This window comes from Cataglyphis hispanica, chromosome 7 (genome assembly GCF_021464435.1).
Source record: "Cataglyphis hispanica isolate Lineage 1 chromosome 7, ULB_Chis1_1.0, whole genome shotgun sequence".
In the NCBI taxonomy this organism is placed as follows: Eukaryota; Metazoa; Arthropoda; class Insecta; order Hymenoptera; family Formicidae; genus Cataglyphis; species Cataglyphis hispanica.
The window spans coordinates 5,396,453-5,415,137 of record NC_065960.1 but is presented as its reverse complement, the minus strand read 5'-3'; the positions used below and the strand labels follow the sequence as shown (position 1 = coordinate 5,415,137).

General features: G+C 40.2%; 2 protein-coding genes across 2 annotated transcripts in view; both read right to left on the bottom strand.

Annotated features, from left to right (window-relative positions):
- Window positions 1-18,685, bottom strand: part of LOC126850788 (uncharacterized) — an 85,963-nt gene that overhangs the window by 65,733 nt on the left and 1,545 nt on the right.
- The window catches only part of LOC126850827 (serine proteinase stubble-like), a 157,001-nt gene continuing 144,676 nt past the window's right edge, over window positions 6,361-18,685 (bottom strand). The window contains exon 11 of the transcript XR_007687600.1: window positions 6,361-6,375. The gene's annotated coding sequence lies outside the window, so the exon portion shown is untranslated. The remainder of the gene's footprint in view (window positions 6,376-18,685) is intronic.

Here is an 18,685-nt window from a genome sequence, read left to right as displayed (position 1 = left end):
TAAAAATTTATTACGAAATGTTGCAGAATTCTTGGAGGAGATGTAATAATAGGGGACAGACTTTATTGTATTTCCCGTGGATTCGCGCCGCTTAATCGAGGGGCGTTTCGAGCGAGGTAATAAATTTATTTCCGAAACAACAATCGGCGGGATGACTGGGGAGCACGACGAACAGAGAGAGAGCTTTACGTACGAATCGTTCCTAATACACGGAACGATGTTGGAGTTCCGAGGTCGCTGCCGCACGGAAGAGAGAGAGAGAGAGAGAGAGAGAGAGAGACTCTTGGCCGCGGATGCGAAGCTCACCGCGGAATGATAAATGAACTCTTCTTAACCGCGAGCTCTCATATCGGGCCGCTATTAACATAGCGCCGGATAAAGTAACGAATTTAAAAGAAATCCAATATAAAAGCCGCGGGAATTCCATCGGAGATCTTATCCGGGCCGAGCTCTCGCTCGCCGCGGAGACTCCATTAATCACTCTCCTCTCCGCCGCGCTCTTCTTTCCCTCCCCCGCTACTTGTTCCGTCTCTTCTCCCCTCCCCTACCCCCCCTTCCCTTCCCTTACCACGCTTCATTTGTCTCATATTAGTCGTTATTACGAAACTTGAAAATTCAAATGGACGGGGGATAATGGCGCTGCCCGAAGATGATGTTCGCTCTCTCTCTCTCTCTCTTTCTATCTCATCATTTCCTTTATCCTCCTGGTCGAGGCTGGACTTTTTGCAACGCGGACAAGTGGTCTGGATTGCAAGAACAGAGTCCGCATAATGGAATTATCCGATTTGCGCGGTATTTTAATCCTTTCGCGGAATAACACGGTCAACGAGATCGACGAGGAAAATTATTATTACAAATATCCCGAAGCAGAAGATATATATATATGTATATATATAATAGGTGGGGAATTATTTGAATAATCGGAAAAATTTGAGACACCGATACCGCTTCGACGAGATGAATCGATTTATTGTTCGCGAGATTTTACGAGCAAGCTTTCTTCGTCTCGCGGATGTTTCTTTTTTCTTTTCGTTCCCTCAAAGCTCATGGAATGCCGAAATAAAGAGAGCGAACTGAAGAAATGGGCGAAGGAGAAGGCAATGTGAGACGATTGGAGAACGCGCGCTTATAACGTCAAAACGATCGACCTCGCGCATACCATATTCCACTCGGCAAGAAAAGCCGATTGAAATCGATCGAGGCCTCTTCGCAAACACCTCATACGCAACGCGATGCGGCACATGTGTTATAAACGATGGAGAAAAATTGGCAGACATAGCATTCTAGCTTCTTTCACGATACACAACACTACCCTAGCTGTCATGTAATGTTAGTATTACTTAAAGATAATAGAGATAAAAAGTTGATTAATTAGATAAAAAATACGTTTAAATTTTTTAAAATTATTAATTAAATATTTATCACACTACATTATACATATTTAATATATACACTTGTGTGTATATTTTATCTGGACACATTATATATATTTCATTTAAAAAATTGCTTAAGAATTCAGGCGTTTTTGTCTGAATCTTCAGATCTGAAAAAAATTTCACACCTGTCTTAATTATCAGAGTCATTTTTCTGAAAATTCAGAAAAATGTATCTGAAAATTCAGATAACATTCTGTCTAAAAATGCAAATAATGTGTCTGCAAGAAAACTGCACACTGTAAAAACTAATTGACTAAAACTTAAAAAAAAGTGTCTTCAATTTTCAGAGAAAAGACTCTAATTTCAGACAAATTGTGTGAAATTTTTTTCCGAAAATTCAGACAACAATGTGTCTGAATTTGTAGAAAACTTTTTTACAGCGCACACACTTCGAGATGTGTCAATTACTTAGCGCTATGCTTAATGAAGACGGTAATGTCGGGCGAATAGAGACACGTACCGGCGCATTTCCCTTTAAGGGAATCTCCAAGTTTTCTACGGATATGGTCGGACGAAGTGGGTGAGGGAAGACGTGGCATGCTTATGGCGTGTCCCCGCACCATATCCAGTATATCCGTCCGGTGCGTCTTGCCCGGCATATCGGTTATATACGTGCGATTCCGCCGCGAATGCCAGGGTGTTGATAATTTATTTGAGAGACGTGCGTCGAACGTGTCGCACCTTCGCAATCGCGCGCGCGCGCGTCCGTCCGTTGCGGCATTCTGGATTTCGCACCTTTTTCGTGCCCGGCCATTGTGCGGGGACACACCAGGGTTGACCTTTTTCGGCCGCGATGTTTATTAACGAATCGCAGCTGCAATCTACCGGACGCGCATTTTTTATAGAGGGGGAAAAGTCACGTCGCCGATCAGGTGACAGCAATTCCGTTCTGTCAAACTCGATTGAAATGTCAATGAGCCGTAATACAAGAATTATATATATATATGAATTCTTCAGCTCTAGAAATATCAGAACCGACAATAACAAAATATCGGTAAGTGAAAAATTGGCCTTGGGTAACGATTCTGGAATCTCGCATATTAATCATTTAGATTAATTGTTTTCGCACGTGAAAGAAATTTTTTCTCTCTTAATCCTTGGCGCGGAGAGAGATATCGTTGTTATGGCTAACTTCGTCTTCGGTAATTGTATCGCAATTACGAGCGAAAATAAGAAACATTCGCGAATAGTTTCGATCAAAGTTGCAGAGAAACTATCCGGGACTTTCGTATGTACCTACGAGGCGTAGCGATTACGTACGAGTATATCTACGTGCGCGTTTTCATTGTGGAAGGAACATTGCAACGTGGGCACAGACGCGGAATTCCAACGAGTGAAACTCAACGAAAATGTCAATGAGTCGATCGCGAGTGATATGAAGAATTCAAATCCGATAATTACCTGAGAGGCCGGTGTCGGAATTTTTATAACAACCAGCCATCACCATAATACCTTTAAGGAAATCCGCGCGAGTCGGAATATCCGCTCCGTCCACCCACGATCGATCACCCGTCAAAAATCTCGACGAGGACGCGTTCGCGGAAGAGCTCGTTAAAAAAATAATCCCGGCCCTTCTCGCTCACTGATACCGTCCCGTCTCACTCGGCACAGATATCCACGTCCCAGAAAAAATAAATAAGAAGGAAAAGGACACGCGAAGCGAGATGGGATAAGAGAGAAGAGGGCCGAAAATTCGTCGACGCGTGACAGTATGACACGGTAGACAGATGGATCGAGGGAGCTGAAAAAACCTGGGAGGAACAATCCTTTCCGTGTTCGAACGTATCGCGGTGAGGCGAGCACCACGTGACTTTGACCGATAGTTCGGCGAACGACGCGGCCGCTTATCTTAATGCCCGTAAAAAGGAAGGAATAATTAAAAAAGGAGAGAAGCGAGTGTATGTATACATCTATGTGCGTTGTTCGGTCGTAGGCAGAGAAACAAGTAGGGGGAAGTGTAGGTGAGAAAGGGGGAGGGGAGGGAGGCAAGACAGAGGCAGGTAAAAAGCCGGCTGGCTGGCTGTCGAGACATAACTGGGCGCGCAGGAACAAACGGACTCCGGGCTTTTCTGGGTGACAAACGAGCGTCCCCGAAATGTCGATCAACGCCGCCAGCCGCGTCTGATTCTCGTTGGATGTCCGGATATCGTGCGGTCGCTGCTACCGTGATCGCGCCTAAATATCGATACTACAGGCCTTGAATCCATTGCGATTTTTATTTGACGTCTTCCTGGTGCGTCGCCAACTTTGACGTTTAGATACCATAAGTTTTTTGTTTTTTTTCGATCCCCTTCTCTTTGATTTCCACCGACATCGATGACACTTTTCAAATTGATTCCGAAGAATCGCTCGATAATGATTGACGCATTCATGTGTTAATTTAACATACTGCTGTTGTGTTAATTGAACTCAAATGTTAAATTATTAAAACAATTAAAAAAAATGTAAAAATAATGTGCACATATTTTTAATTTTATACAATAAATATATTTTGTATTATTAATGACAAGATTTATCTATTAAAAATTTACAAAAAAAAAAAAAAATCTACAATAAGAATGAGAGTAACTACAGAGCGTCAACAACATTTTTTTCAAATTAAGTTTAGCATTAAATATTAATATAGCATGATTGTCGTTAGCCAACGAGGCAAATTGGCGGGATGGATATCGCCAAGAGTCGTTTCCTTCGCGCGATGGTATTCTCGATCGCTTTAGAAAGTCGTCGCTGAGCCAGCAGCAGCAGCAGCAGCGATGACTATAGCTTTTCGCGCGCAGTATATAAATATTAATAACGAGGATATCGTAATTTCAGAAACAATGCGCGACACGGCCACACCCGAACACAGCGCGACACGGCCTAGTTACATACACGCCGCGATATTAAACTCGTGCCCATACCTTACACCTACTCGATGCGCGCGCGTGCTTCGATCTTTAAAGCGTGAGATAAATTTTACGCGAACAAAGAATCTTAACGTTGAGCTATAAATAAAATTCTAGAGCTTTATCGCATGTTTACAAAACATTATATTCTCGATAAAAAGAAAAAGATGAAGAAAGCAGTTAAATTAATTCCGCTTCAAGTTAGAAATCGCGTTTTAAATCATTGTTAAATAGTTGAAAAATTTATGTCTTCTTATTAAAAAAATGACAGTCAAAATTTTTGTATTTAAATACTTAACGCATTCACATGTTAATTTAACATACTGCTGTTGTGTTAATTGAACTCAAATGTTAAATTATTAAAACAATTAAAAAAAGTGTAAAAATAATGTGCACATATTTTTAATTTTATACACTAAATATATTTTGTATTATTAATGAGATTTATTTTCTATTAAAGATTATTTATTTTATATTAAAAATTTACAAAAAAAAAAAAAAATTCTACATTAAGAATGAGAGTAACTACAGAGCGTCAACAACATTTTTCCAAATTAATTTTAGCATTAAAAATATGTTATATATTTTAACAAAATTTATTAAAAATTATTATAAAGTTTGCATTTATTTTATATTGAAATATTAATATAGCATTAGTGTGTCAATTAATAATATTAGTGTATCACTTAACTACTCATATTATGTTAAATTAACATAAAAATTTGTGTAGACCATTTGGGACATGGGGTATATAAGTTTTAAGTCAAATTTTTCAACTGTGTACACGCGCATACATTTTTCTCCAAATCAAGGTTATTGAAGATACGGCCGTCTACGTAAAATTAAAATCAAGGGACTAAGTTCCGTCCCGCGGTTAGATGAGGAAGTCAACTTCCGTGCGTGGGCGTACGAACGCTGAACGCTCACGGCGTATAGATAAGAAGCCAAATGCCGCCTAAGTGTCTAAAGAAACTTCCTCCCGCGACTTGTGGTCGCGATACGTACAAAAATATCCATCTCCTCAGCCAGCAAATAAAATTGTGAAATTTTATTTGACAGCAGTATTTTTGCAACGTATATTCTCTCTCTGGCTTTAACAATACTCGTTATTCGCTTAAGGACGACTGAGATTTATTTGCTTTAGATTAAAGCTTGGAATTTGAAAGATTTTTCTGTGTTCGTACTAATGAAGATATTATTCTTCGGTAGCACAGAGAAAGATTACATATAGATAAAATTGATTGCACACGAATCGCGCGCGAAGGCTTCGTGAAGTTCTTTTCTCAAAAGCGTGCCAACTACCAGCATTCAACGTGATCTGTCTATAATGGACGCGGACGAATCTAGCTTAGATTCATCTGCGTCCAGACTCTTCTCACACGTTCGCTAAAATTGCCAAGAGTCATTCGCTCCCTCGTTTGCGTTTCGCAGCGGCTTTTCTCTACCCGGCTATTTTCAAATTTACTCCAAGTCACGTAAGGTCGTCTCCCTCGAACTGCGAGACCTTCGTTGAAGACATTGTTTCGAATTTTCATCCTTAATCGAAATGGTATTCGATAGAAGGACTCGAGGAGCAATTAACGGATGTCCGTTTAACATAAAGTCAGAATTTAAAAATCAAAAACGCGCGACAATTTTAATAAATTAAAATAAATTAAAAAGGAAAAGAAATAAAATAGAATTTTTCCTTCTTTCATTTCATTTTCGATATTATTCCGTCGCTGTTAATTTTTTTCATTGATTTCAATTATATTTCCTGCCGCAAGTACATCTCTACGGTAGATAATGAATTTTTTAATTTCAATTTCTCCTTCAGCCCTTCTATCAATAATTTTTTATTTTTAGAGCCTTTCTATCATATCGAAAAAAATTCTCAATATCACTCTTATTTTCCAAATTTAATATCAGTCGAATAAAAAATTCGACAAAGCCCAAAAGAGAGAATCCTGATGGAAGAAAGAAGATAAAGCGAATCCCCGCTCGATCGATTCCTCGTCTCCTTATTGAGACAATCTGAAGGACGCTGGTCCAGGTCGACCTGAAAATCGAAACAACTTTTTCACGGGCCTCGCGACAATACCCACCGCGTTCTAAAATTCAAATCGCGAATAAGCGAACCGGGAACCGGACGAAGGAAATCGGGGCGCTTCTTCGAGTTGTCGCGCTTCGCGTGGCGATGCTTCGACGATGCCTGGTGACGTCGATCGAGAGAGCAGAGGCCGAAAGAGCAGAAGGATGTTGGAGCTGTAAGGGGTAATCGGGGGAGGGGAAAGCCGAGGAGAAGAGGGAAGGGGCGCGCTCACGTGCGCTCGCGCGAGCACATGCGTCTCTCTAAATTTAAATTTACGATTCGCCGGGTAGCCGCTTGTCTCCCGCTCTCGCTCTCGTCTTCATCTCGTCCTAGTGTCCCGTCGCGTTTGTTTCCCGAAATCCGTACGTTTCGCGAGAGCTCTGCCGATCGTTGCTAATTGCTTCGGGACTCCTCCCGAGATACGCGTTGCGTACGATCGACGCGAAATATAAAACGCGACTTTATTTGCATGAAAGAATTAATAAGGATTCGTAAGGTGAGAAAAAAAAATACTACAAATAAGAATGACTTTTTCAATTATACCGCGACGGATTTTACTGGAAGAAAATTTAAATTTGTCTTTGTTTATTTCATCGACTTTTGCATTTTCCGGAACGAATCAGGCTTGCCGGCTATCGAAAAGTTGCATAAATTATACGATGTTAATTACGTATGAAACATGCAACGTGTGTTTAAAATTATAAGCCGCCGAGCCGCGTCGATTAAGTAATGGCCCTCGTTCACGCACGTTTCTCTTCAAAACATCGGGCGGCCGTGATTTGAGTTTAGCGACCGGCGATATCGATATCGATCGCGGATGGCTTTGAAGACGCACTTCGTCACCCTCATTTCGATCGCTTCTCTTTCCCTCTTCCTCTTTTTCTCGCAAGTAGGAGGAATTGTCGCGACGCAACGACGTAATTTATCGTCTCGCAAAAGCACGATCGAACCGAGGAGGCGTTGGAGGTAGCGCGAGGTGGAAACAGGAAGGGCACGCGGTGCAATGACCTCTTGTCGCGCGACGAATTGCATTTCGGCGTCGTCGAAACGTCGCCTCTTTTTCTTCACCACGAGCTCTCCGTAATCGCCCGCGCCACAATACAAGTTTATTTACAAACACGAATGTTTCAGCTCAATCTACCTATATGAAAGCTGAACATTTTTTTTATCGACACACACGTATAATCACGATACCTGTCAAAATTTTCACGTGACATCTCATGTAAATGGCCACGAGTCATGCGAATTAAAAGCCAAATAGTCATTACTTTAAAAAAAAAAAAAAGAAACCTTTTATTACTCTTGTCTTGCGGCTTCAATTCAAGATTAAGTGTCTTGAGGTAACATATAATAATGATTAATAATCACGATAATACGAATGTGTTGCGCATGTTAATTCGATCGCTAATTATCACACATGTATGCAAAATAGAACAAAATAAAAATAATAATCACGAGAGAGAAGAAAGGAAGGAGGAGGAGGAGGAGGAGGAGGGGAAAGGCGACATAACCAGCTGCCAGAGCAAGAATGGTACGGGACGACGACCCGATCAAACTTCACCGAGTCAGCGATTTAATTTTTCGCGAGCGACAACGATGAGTTGCCATCATGTGTCGATCGCGGATCGATAAGCGACCTGGCGATTTTCGCTTTTGCCAAATTCTCGGATCTCTCGATCCATTCGATCAACAGTCCAGACTCGAGATCGGCAATCGTTTACAAAGTATTCAAAACTTCATCCGCACGCATGATATGTAAATTTTAATTATATAGTTTTTAGATATAGTTTTAATTATTGATCATCTGAGAGCCTCTTTTCTTTTTCTTCTCTTTTTATACAAAAGTTTTCTTTTTTTTTTAATTTTGCTTTCAATTAATATTTATCTACGCGTATTAAAAGAACGAGAATTATCTATGAATAAAATTATTTATTTTTATTTTATTTAATTAATTTAATTTAATTAATTTATTTATTTATTTAATAATTTATTAATTTAATTCATTTTTAACGGGAAAACCCTGGAATAAAATTAATTTCATATATAATACTTAACATAATAAAATTAATTTTAAAATATATTTATTTGAACAAAATTAATTTTTTTTTCCTCGTTCAAAAATTTCTCTCCTTCATAAAATTTATTCTAAGCAACGCTCAATGAAAAAAATTTGAAGTCTGAGCGTTTTCGCGAGAACAAAAGGAACGGTAGGTATGCACGCACTTACGCACAACCAGAATCCAGCTGACCTACTTGCAACTCGGCATACGCTCTTCCGTTACGGCATCTCCGCACTTCTTGCAGCTGCGTTATCGCGTCGCGCAGGCAGGTATGAGCAGCATACGAAAGATAACGCGCTCTTGCGTATACAATAACGAGCACTCTAGGACACTCTTAAGCATCTCTCTCGACAAAAATTCGAACGTACGTGAACGGGAAACGCGTAGCTCGCTCGATAATGATTTCGAAACAACGGGCCCGAGAGGCGCGCCCCGAAATCTCTCTCTAACGTGTATGTGCGTCCCGATAGATAGACGCACGCGTCGATCGTCGGCGCCGATAACGCGCATGGCGAATATCGATATCGGGACCGGGGGTGTCTCTCTCTCTCTCTCTCTCTCTCTCTCTCTCTCTCTCTCTCTCTCTCTCTCTCTCTCTCTCTCTCTCTCTCTCTCTCGCGCGATTGAAACCGACAACGGACGCGGAGGAAGACGGCGGCGGCAACAACGGTAACATCTAAAATCCACTTTCTAATCCATCGCGTCCGCGTTTAACGCGCAATATATCGCGTTTCAACCTGGCTCGGTGCAGCCTACTACGATTTCAAGCGGACGTGGGCGCTCGCGCGCCGTTATTAACGTGTGAACTATGACACTGCGAAATGATACGGGAGGATTCACCTCCCGCCGCTCGCCAGACGGGATATATCATCGGCTAGACTTTAAAACGCGCGGGCAAACAATATCTTAACATCTCTACATTTTAGATATATAGACTTTAATATATTTTTTCTTTGATGCTAACTAGAGTAAAATATTGAGAGCTTTAATAAATCGTAAACAAAAATTAAAGAGAACACAAGGAGCAATTAACTGTTCGTATAATATGTACACATATATTGTGCCTTTCTTCATTTTTGTTTATGATTTATTATTAATGTCAATATTTTAGCGTTTATTTTACTCGACATTGTACAGTTTTATTTTGTTTTTCTTTTACATTCTACTTAACATTGTAAAATTTTTTTGTTTTTATTTAACGATCTATTTAGCATTGTAAAAATTTATTTTCTTTTTATTTAGCATTCTGTTTAGCATTGTAAAATTTTATTTTGTTTTTTAAATTTGACCATATATATATATATATATATATATATATATACACATACATACAGTCCTAATATTTTATTTGCAATATAAATTTTTTGCATATATTCTTTTTCTCTATATTTTATTTCTTTAATAGATCTCAATTTTATAGATCTCATATTTTAGCGTTTACTCTATTTAGCATTATAAAATTTTACTTTGTTTTTCAAATTTGATTTTATATATTTAACTATATATATAGTTAAATTTGAAAAACAAAAATTACAAATTTAATAAATTATTAAAGAATAAAAAAGACATTACATATTAATTAATAAATCTTAAGTTACACAAATAAAAGATAAATTATAAAATAGAAATTTAATAAATCATAATCGTCAATAAATGTCAACCTGAAATAAAATTCAAAATACACAATATCTCGTTGACGCTGAATTTTTAACTCCTAACCAGATAACTCTCATATTCGTCCCAATCCAGACTATCGTCCCGACATGGAGTTCACTTCGTTCGTTCTATTAGCTCCGACGTTCAGCGGAGATTTGTCAGGATGAGTCTCCATCAGCGGACGCACTCGCCTCCTAGATAACGCGTAAACGGATGTGCATGCGCGTGTGCTCACAAATACCGCTGTACCAGAAACCAGATCGCTGTCGGAGAACGCGAATCAATCAGCTGATCCGGCGGTCGCGGTTGTTGCGGCATTGCATTCTTTCGGGAGGAGAGTGTCACCGCGTATGCCACATCGTGGATAACGCGGGTATAACTCGCGCTCGCCCCGACTGTCGTGCGGGAAGAAAGCATGCAAAACGTGTGGCGCGTAGGTGAGGCGCGAGCACCAGGTGGCGAGAGATGCCGAGAGAGGAGCGCGGGGGAAAGGGAGCGGGCAAACAGACTCGACGACGACGGCGGAGAAAACGAGGGAGAGAGGCAAAGAGGAGAGAAAGAAAAGAAAAGCTGGAAACGAGCTACCGCGTCAGCTAGCGGGGACAGCCGGTGGCTGGAATGTGGGTTAGGCTCTCCCCAGGTATATAGAGGTGGGCCCTCGCTCTAATTATGAATTAATTCCTGAATAACGGTCGATGTCGCACGCGCGCGCGCGAGGCGAGTTCCGGATTCGCTGTCGTCGTCGTCGTCGTCGTCGTCGTCGTTGAGAGACGGCGAGATGGAAACGCGATCGGCAGAACCGGTCGCGAGAGAACGACCGTGCGCGTCCGTTGCCGGCTACTTCCTGCTTTGCGTGAAGATATCGTTCCGACATCCTCCGTCGATTTACGATCCGGCGCAATCGCGCCTCGAGATGATCGAATAAATCACGGTCGCTCCAAGATTTCGAAAAAAATTAAACTTGCCAAATGCATTGTTTTAAAATATTTAATTAGTATTATCAATTGTAATAATTATAAACATTTTAAAAGGGTAAATTTTGCGTTTTGTTGAACTTATTAAATTAGTCTATTAACGAAATTATTTTGTCGTAATTATATATACGTTTAATTGAAATTCTTTTATCACGCTTTGACCCCAAGACTGAATTATTATAATATATCAATCTTTTTTTTTCAGTGTGGAAATACATGCTAATATTTTCGATAGCTTCATCGAGAATGCAAATTATCGTCAACGCTGTCATTGGTATTTTTATAAAAACGCGCTAAGCGCGCGAGAAAAATCCTTGCGCATGTAAAAACGAGAGGCATTAAACATCGGATTTTGCAATCGGCGTTTACGATCAAGACTTATTATTCGCTACCGTTCGCATTTTCTAATAAAACCTTCGTAACATATTCATTCTTTCCTCTTATACAGTATCAGAGAGAAAATAAAGCGGTACGTTCAAATTTTGAAAGCCAATTGCCATTGAGATAATTATTTTCTGTAAATTTTAAATATTCCTTCTATATTCAGAAAAAAAAAATTCAATAAATAAAACTCAAAACGTATATAGCTTGGAGAGAAGAATTTGAATGTATACAATTTTTTCATCGTCTAAAGTTCTGCGAGAAACTTCGCTTTGATGATTTGTTAGAAAAGAGAACAAGATTCTTGACTCTCGGCTCGCACGAGCTCCTTTTAAACGGAACTGCCCACGGCAACGTATCGCGAATAATCGTGAGACACGATGAGCCTTCCTTTGACTGACGTGGCATTGACTTGTCAGGAGACTCGTCCTGACAAACGATCTCAACTATGACACCATTAAACGCTCGGTGTACATATCAATATGACGAGCAACTCGAGAACAATTTTCAGAAAGACATATGATATGTTAACTTTAACATCAATGACGTAACCGTTTTCTTTGAATCCCCATGCAAGAATTTTTATTGTTATTTAAAAATATATATTTTTTATATTGATATTATATAATTATTTACAGCATTATGTTTATTTATATATCTTATAATTATATCTTTAAAAAAATTTAATTCACATTATAGAGTTTTCAATGAAATTCTTGTAAAAGTTAATAAAATTTTGCGCGGTATTAAAATATTAATTTCCGCTTGGCAAAATATTTTATTAATTTATGAAAATAAAGATATTTTATTGCGTTATTAATTTATGAAAATAAAAATAGTGAAAATAGAAAATATTTTCGAATAAAACTTAATGTTAATGAATTAACATCGGGAATAAAATTTAACACGAATCGCATCAATAATTAATATTGATAATTATCACGAATTATTTTAATAACCGATCGTTATCATTAACGACCTAACGAATATATGGGAGAGAGATAGAGAGAGAGAGAGAGAGAGAGAGAGACATCTTTTCTTCTCGCTCTCCTTTAATTCTCGCACAGTCCGGTCGTAGATCTTATTCCGTTTCTTCTCGACGTGCTGACCGAAACTTGGGGCCCTTGGGGCCCCGACTTTGCGGCACAGAGGGTGAATGCGCGTACGCGCTCTGTGGAAGAGTCGGCGCGAAGGGACCAGGGTGGAAAGGTGGAGAGAGGGAGGGAGGGAGGGAGGGAGGGAGGGACAGGGTGGGTGCAGAAGAGCAGAGTCACCGATTTAAATTGAAGCCGGGGAACACCCGCGAGGGAGAAACGTTCGCTGGCCTATCAGGTTTAATAACACCCGGCACCGACTCTATCTGAAATTACGGATGGTGCTGGCCGATCGCGGGGCGGCCTTCTTCTTCTTCTTCTTCCTCCCCTTCTTCGTACGATTGGAAGATCCCCGATCGAGATGATCGTCGAAATAATAATTCATCGAGATAGTAGCGCGGGAAACGTTTTCGATGTGAGGCAACCGAGCGGGTCGGCATGAGTCGTTTACATGGACGGAAATTTTGCATCGCAGCGTCAAGTTAAATGACTTAAGAAACTATGACAATGTCATTTTAAATCTTGATGATGGAAGGACAGATGTGTTGCGAACGCGAAAATATATAAAATTTTTCCTTATTTATGTGTCGATGGAGATTAGATAAAAGAAATATTTTAAAGATTCAATACCTAATTTGTAATTTTTTAATTTAATTTGAATACTTAATTAATTTATTTATTTATTAATAATGAGCAAGAAGAAAAATCTCTTTGGTACAGAATATGCACAAAAATAATGAGCAAAAATACAGAGAAGAAAAAGAAAAACAAAAGAAAAAAATATAATATTGTAATATTGTCGATTCAATTATGACGTAATTATGGCGTGAATGAAAATGCTCGTTTCGACAACTTTCGTGAAGAAGAATCGCGTGCTAATTCGACAATTAAATCTCTCGCAAATGTGTATCGCCCACAGTCCATCCACGATGCTGGTCGAGTCGCGATTCTCGCCTCCATATTTATAAGTTTCATGCCGCTAAATTCTCGATTGTATTATAATTGAAAACTTGCTGAATTAGCTATTAATTCCATGCGGTCTAATTTATGCGAAATGATCTATAACTATTCATAGGGAGTGCTGAAAGAAGGAAAGAGAGAGAGAGAGAGAGAGATCCGTCGTTATCGCCTAGAACTATTCATATGTTATTTTTTTTTTTCTATATATGTCATCGAATTTGCATACCCGCGCGATCGATTATCGTCGACTAAATCGCACTGTCGCCACTTTCGTCTACAACTTCGCTTACGCGAAACAATGTAAAATTCATCAAAAATCGCAAGGTCAATGACCTCGCTCTTTTCGCAGTAGTATTACGGATATACAAGATCGTTGCGTAGAAAAAAAAAAAGCTCGATCATCTTTTCATCATCGTCTCTAAGAGAGAATAATTAATTTCAAAAAATTATTTAATCGTAGATTCGATGTAACTTAATTGATTTAATAAAACATGAATGCGGTTCGTAAGATTATCAATGTCTTTGGATATACGAATTGACAGCTCAATAAATTAAACTCGAGCGAATGTATGCAAATGTGCCTGTAAAAGAGTGTATGTTAAGACGACAGAGGGAACATATTTTCCAGGCTGGGTGTAGAGACCTCCGAGGCGGGCACAAATAATAGATGCGAAACGATGGCACATGTGTCCGTCATTTGTCACATGACCCGCTTTTGTCTTTGCTTTTTAATTTACCCATCGAGACTGCGCGTTTTGATGACCTGGCTGTATTGTAAACAGACGGGAAAGATACGAAGAAAGAGAAGAAAGTAGACAAAGAGGGACGAGGTAAATAACATCGAGAATATTTCGGAAACGATGAATCGATAATCGATCGACCGAGAGAGAGAGAGAGAGAACGAAATTTCCAATTTTCCGAAAACTTTTTTGCCGCGAGAATTATTTCGACCTTGCAAATATTTTGCAGCGATATAAAAATATTTGTCGACATAAGCGAAAAAAAAAAAAAAAGAAACTTGACGTTAAAAATTTTACGATAAAAATAAGATTACGTTGGCAGAATTTAATTTCTCCCTCCACCCTCCCCCCCTTCTCCCTTCAGCGTCGAAACATAAAACGCGTCGGCATTACTATGGCTAATTAAGACGGCATTAGACAGACAGATGCGAGAGATTAAGAATCGCGAGAGAATCGGACGAAGAGAAGCAGCGAGGGAGGGGTGGAGGAGAGAAGGGACGGAGGGAAGAAGCGAAGAAAAGGGCCGAAACGAAGGTGAAGAAACGCGCATTGGGACTGTCGGGTAAAGCCCGCGATGTTAAAGCGAAGTTGTGAGAAGGTTGCTGGGTGAAGGGGGGTGAGGAGAGAGAGAGAGAGAGAGAGAGAGAGAGAGAAGGAAGGGGACAGACGAAAGAAAATCACGCGTGGTTCGTCATAAGAGGAATTCCTTTGGCGATACTGGAACCTCTCTCTCTCTCTTTCACCCGCTTCGCGTCCTCCTCTCCTCGTCCGTCCCCCTCTCGACCCCTCTAGCCCAGAGACCCCATGCTTTTTTACTGGTTTATGGGATTTTTTTCACGCGGACCGCCGAGTCGTACATCAGAGAGGGCTGACTGTGAGTCTCCTCTTTTCTCTCTTCCACCGATATGCTCGGACTCTCATGCGCGTTCCAAGGAAGAGAGAGAGAGAGAGAGAGAGAGAGAGAGAGAGAGAGAGAGAGAGAGAGAGTGGCAAGGGGGCGAAACAATAAAAAAGAGCAAATGCCAGCCGCCATAAAAACAACTGAAAGTATTAAAAACTTTAGGCCTTTTACTGCCGAGCTGACTCGGAGCACAATTTCTCGGATATATGCACATACGCGAGAAATCTACGATGATGCATCAAGATATTTCGCGACAATGACAATTAAAATGAATTTAATATCAAGAGGCGCATAATTTTTAAATGGAAGAACTACAGATATTAAATTAAATCGATTAGTCTGTCTATTTCTCGATTGACATGCAGCGCGTTACAAATTTGCATCGCACGCGTCTTAATTAAAGCTTATCCGTTGTAGATATTTGTATTAAACATAGAAAAAGTACTTTAAAGTAACATTTCACGCGGTGATATCATCATAATTAACGTCACACACATATATATATGCGACGATAGATAACAAAGCCGCATGCGAATAAAATTGAATATATTATTCGCGCGAGAGTGTGAGAGTTATTAAAAGTACAGAGAAGATTGTATCGTGTTCTGCGTTTTCATCGACGTATCACGCGTCATGTCTTCGCATTTCGCTGTCATATCGCGACAGTGGTATAGTCTTAATTAGCATCATACATATATTAATATACGATAAGAAGGAGATAAAAATCAACGGGCAATGTAAACGCTCGAAAACTCGACACCGTTCGTGCGAGTGTATTTAACGGCGGTGACTGAAAATTTTCGCGTGTAATTAACGAAATTAACATATACGGTTATATCGGACATGACAAATCGTAAGAGGTATAGAAAATGAATTTGAGGAAAGATGAACCGTAAACAAGAGCGAGCGAGGCTTCCCGCGTCGAATCGCCAAAGAGAAAAAGAGGGCAACACGAGGCGAGGCAGAGGGACGGCCCCGACCCTCGTAAAATTATCGTACTTTAATAAAACGTGTCGTGCAAAACGCGAGGATAACGAGAAAATATAGGGTTCGAAAGACTCGTGAAATTTATAGAGCGATCGCCGCGCCGGCCAGAGAGAGAGAGAGAGAGAGAGAGCGAATCGCTTTTTGGAGTCGAGAGACTCCTCGAAGTTGTCGGTCCGTTCCCGGGCAACATGCGACTCACAATAAGATCCCGAATAAATCAGGCGGATATGCCTCGCCGTCGTTTCTCGGAGCGGAGACACTCTCGGTAGTTTGGCGAACAAAAAAATTCATCCGGAGGGCCGTAAAAGAGTCTCTATAAGCGCGATTCCGTGGGGAAAGTGCCGCGAAGTGTCGGGGAAGTTCGAGTAGCTACGGCAACAGGTGTCTTCTGGAATATGCGTTGCGGTCCAAGTCGGGAGTCGTAATAATACAAGGAATGTCCGAGAAAGGAGATGCAGATACATAAATCTCAAATGGATGAAAGTTTTTCGACTGATTCTTCTAATGTCATCTATATAATTTCTCTCGCCTTTAATAAGTAATATATATATATAAATATCATGTTAATAAAAATGAATATTATGTTAATAAACTCTTAATTTGATTCAATTTCTTTTTCCAAGATTACAGCTCGCGTTAATTAATACATACGGGCATTCATGGATGATCAGTAGATACTCAACTTTGATTACGCAGCATAAATAATCAGACACGATATAACGTATTCAATTAAAATCACACGCACACATATATAAACAATATCCCGCACAATCGATAATAAATTAAAATCCTCGATTAGACTTTAATATAATTTTTTTATTCATCCAGACGAGACAAGGACAAACTCAATCGCGCAATCGGTTGCCTTTATCATGCTATTCGAAGGCGGCCTAAGCGGAATTCTTTTTCGCCTCAAAGGCGAAATCTCTTAATCCAAACAGCGACTAATTTAATAAATCCGAGACGAGATAGCGCGACAAGTAAATTAGCGCGCGAGAGAAAGGGAGAAGGAAGCAGCGGTGCACCAATTTGGTAGCGCGAGCTGTTGTAAATCCTCGATTCTTTAATCTCTCGGTAAACCTCCCAGCGTTTCCCTCCCCCTCCCCCCCTCCTCCCCCTCTCGGGAAATCCGTTCGCGGCCTAGCGAAAGATCGCGGTGCTCCTCTCTCTCTCGATGCGCCTTACGCATACACGAGCACACATACACTCACACACACATGTACACACGTACTCGGTGGGTCGAGGGAGCCTCCGAGCAGTAAATCTCGCGGACAAACAATCATAATTTTCGAAGAGCTAACAAAAAGCAAGAGACTCTTTAAAGGGAGCCGATGCCAGACAACATGAAATGCGGCCGCCTCCGCTCCTCCAATTGTTTCGTGGTTTTCTTCCCTCTCTCCCTCCCCCCTCCTCCCTCACCCCTCCTTCCCACCCGCCCGACTTCTTTCCAGTTGCGTTTATCCGTTCCCGTGGCTCGACGACCCTTTTCTTCCCCTTGTGCTCTCTCTGTGTTCCTTCGCGTCCCCCTCGTCCTTTCCTCCTTTCGCTAATATATCCTGCGACGTATATCAACGTACACGATTCCTCGCTTGTTCTCTCTTCTCCTTCCTCTCCTTCTTTCCTATTCCTTTCCTTTCCTGATTTCTTCATTTCTTCCTCGCGTGCCTCTCTCTCTCTCTCTCTTTGTCACATCCGCCACATCATCTCGCGATTATTTCTTTATCTCGTTCTTATTCGCGTTTTTTCTCTCGATTAACTGTGACTATCGATTCGCGATTCTTTCGTCTTTCTCGAATTTTCAAAATTTTCTTATTATATTTTCTGTTCAAAGGTTTTTATTTTCTGTATATTTAAATTTATAGTGCGCTCTTCTTTTAAGATATGTCTTTTCACATTTTATTCGTGTCGTACTTTGCACAAGAGATGGATCGAATAATTATTAAAAGTTTCTTAAAGAAATTAAAATAATATCGTGGAAAGTTAAAATATTGCATGTTTCGCATGAAATAGTAACACGTTTCCTAATAAATCCTAATAAATTTCATCATAAATTCCTATTACGTCGATTAAATGAACACATTGAATGCAAGTTCGAGCATATGTAATGTCGGATAAATGTCGGATAAATGTAGAGATATCACCATAATTTATATAAGAAAAAATATAAATCGAAAGGTAATTACACAATCTCGCTAGGAGAAATCTGTCAAATAATCGAGATCGAATTCTGTCACAGGGAGATCGACGGATAATGTCCGTGTCGCTCCTATATTATTCGGGCGATTTAACATGAACGCTATTAAGGATAATAATAATAATAATACGGGAGCGGAAAATCGAAGGTATCACTCGCGAGATCACAACGCGAAACTGCCAAGCGTAGTTAGGAGCCGAGGTAGTATCGGTATTTGGACGACAGCCGTCGTGCGACGTTCTGCCAAATTGATTCTCAAATGTGAAACATTCTCGAATTCGTGTTGGCGCGATCCGGTGGATTTTCCGAGCGGATTTTTCTACGAGAAAATTCCGCGGAAATTCGC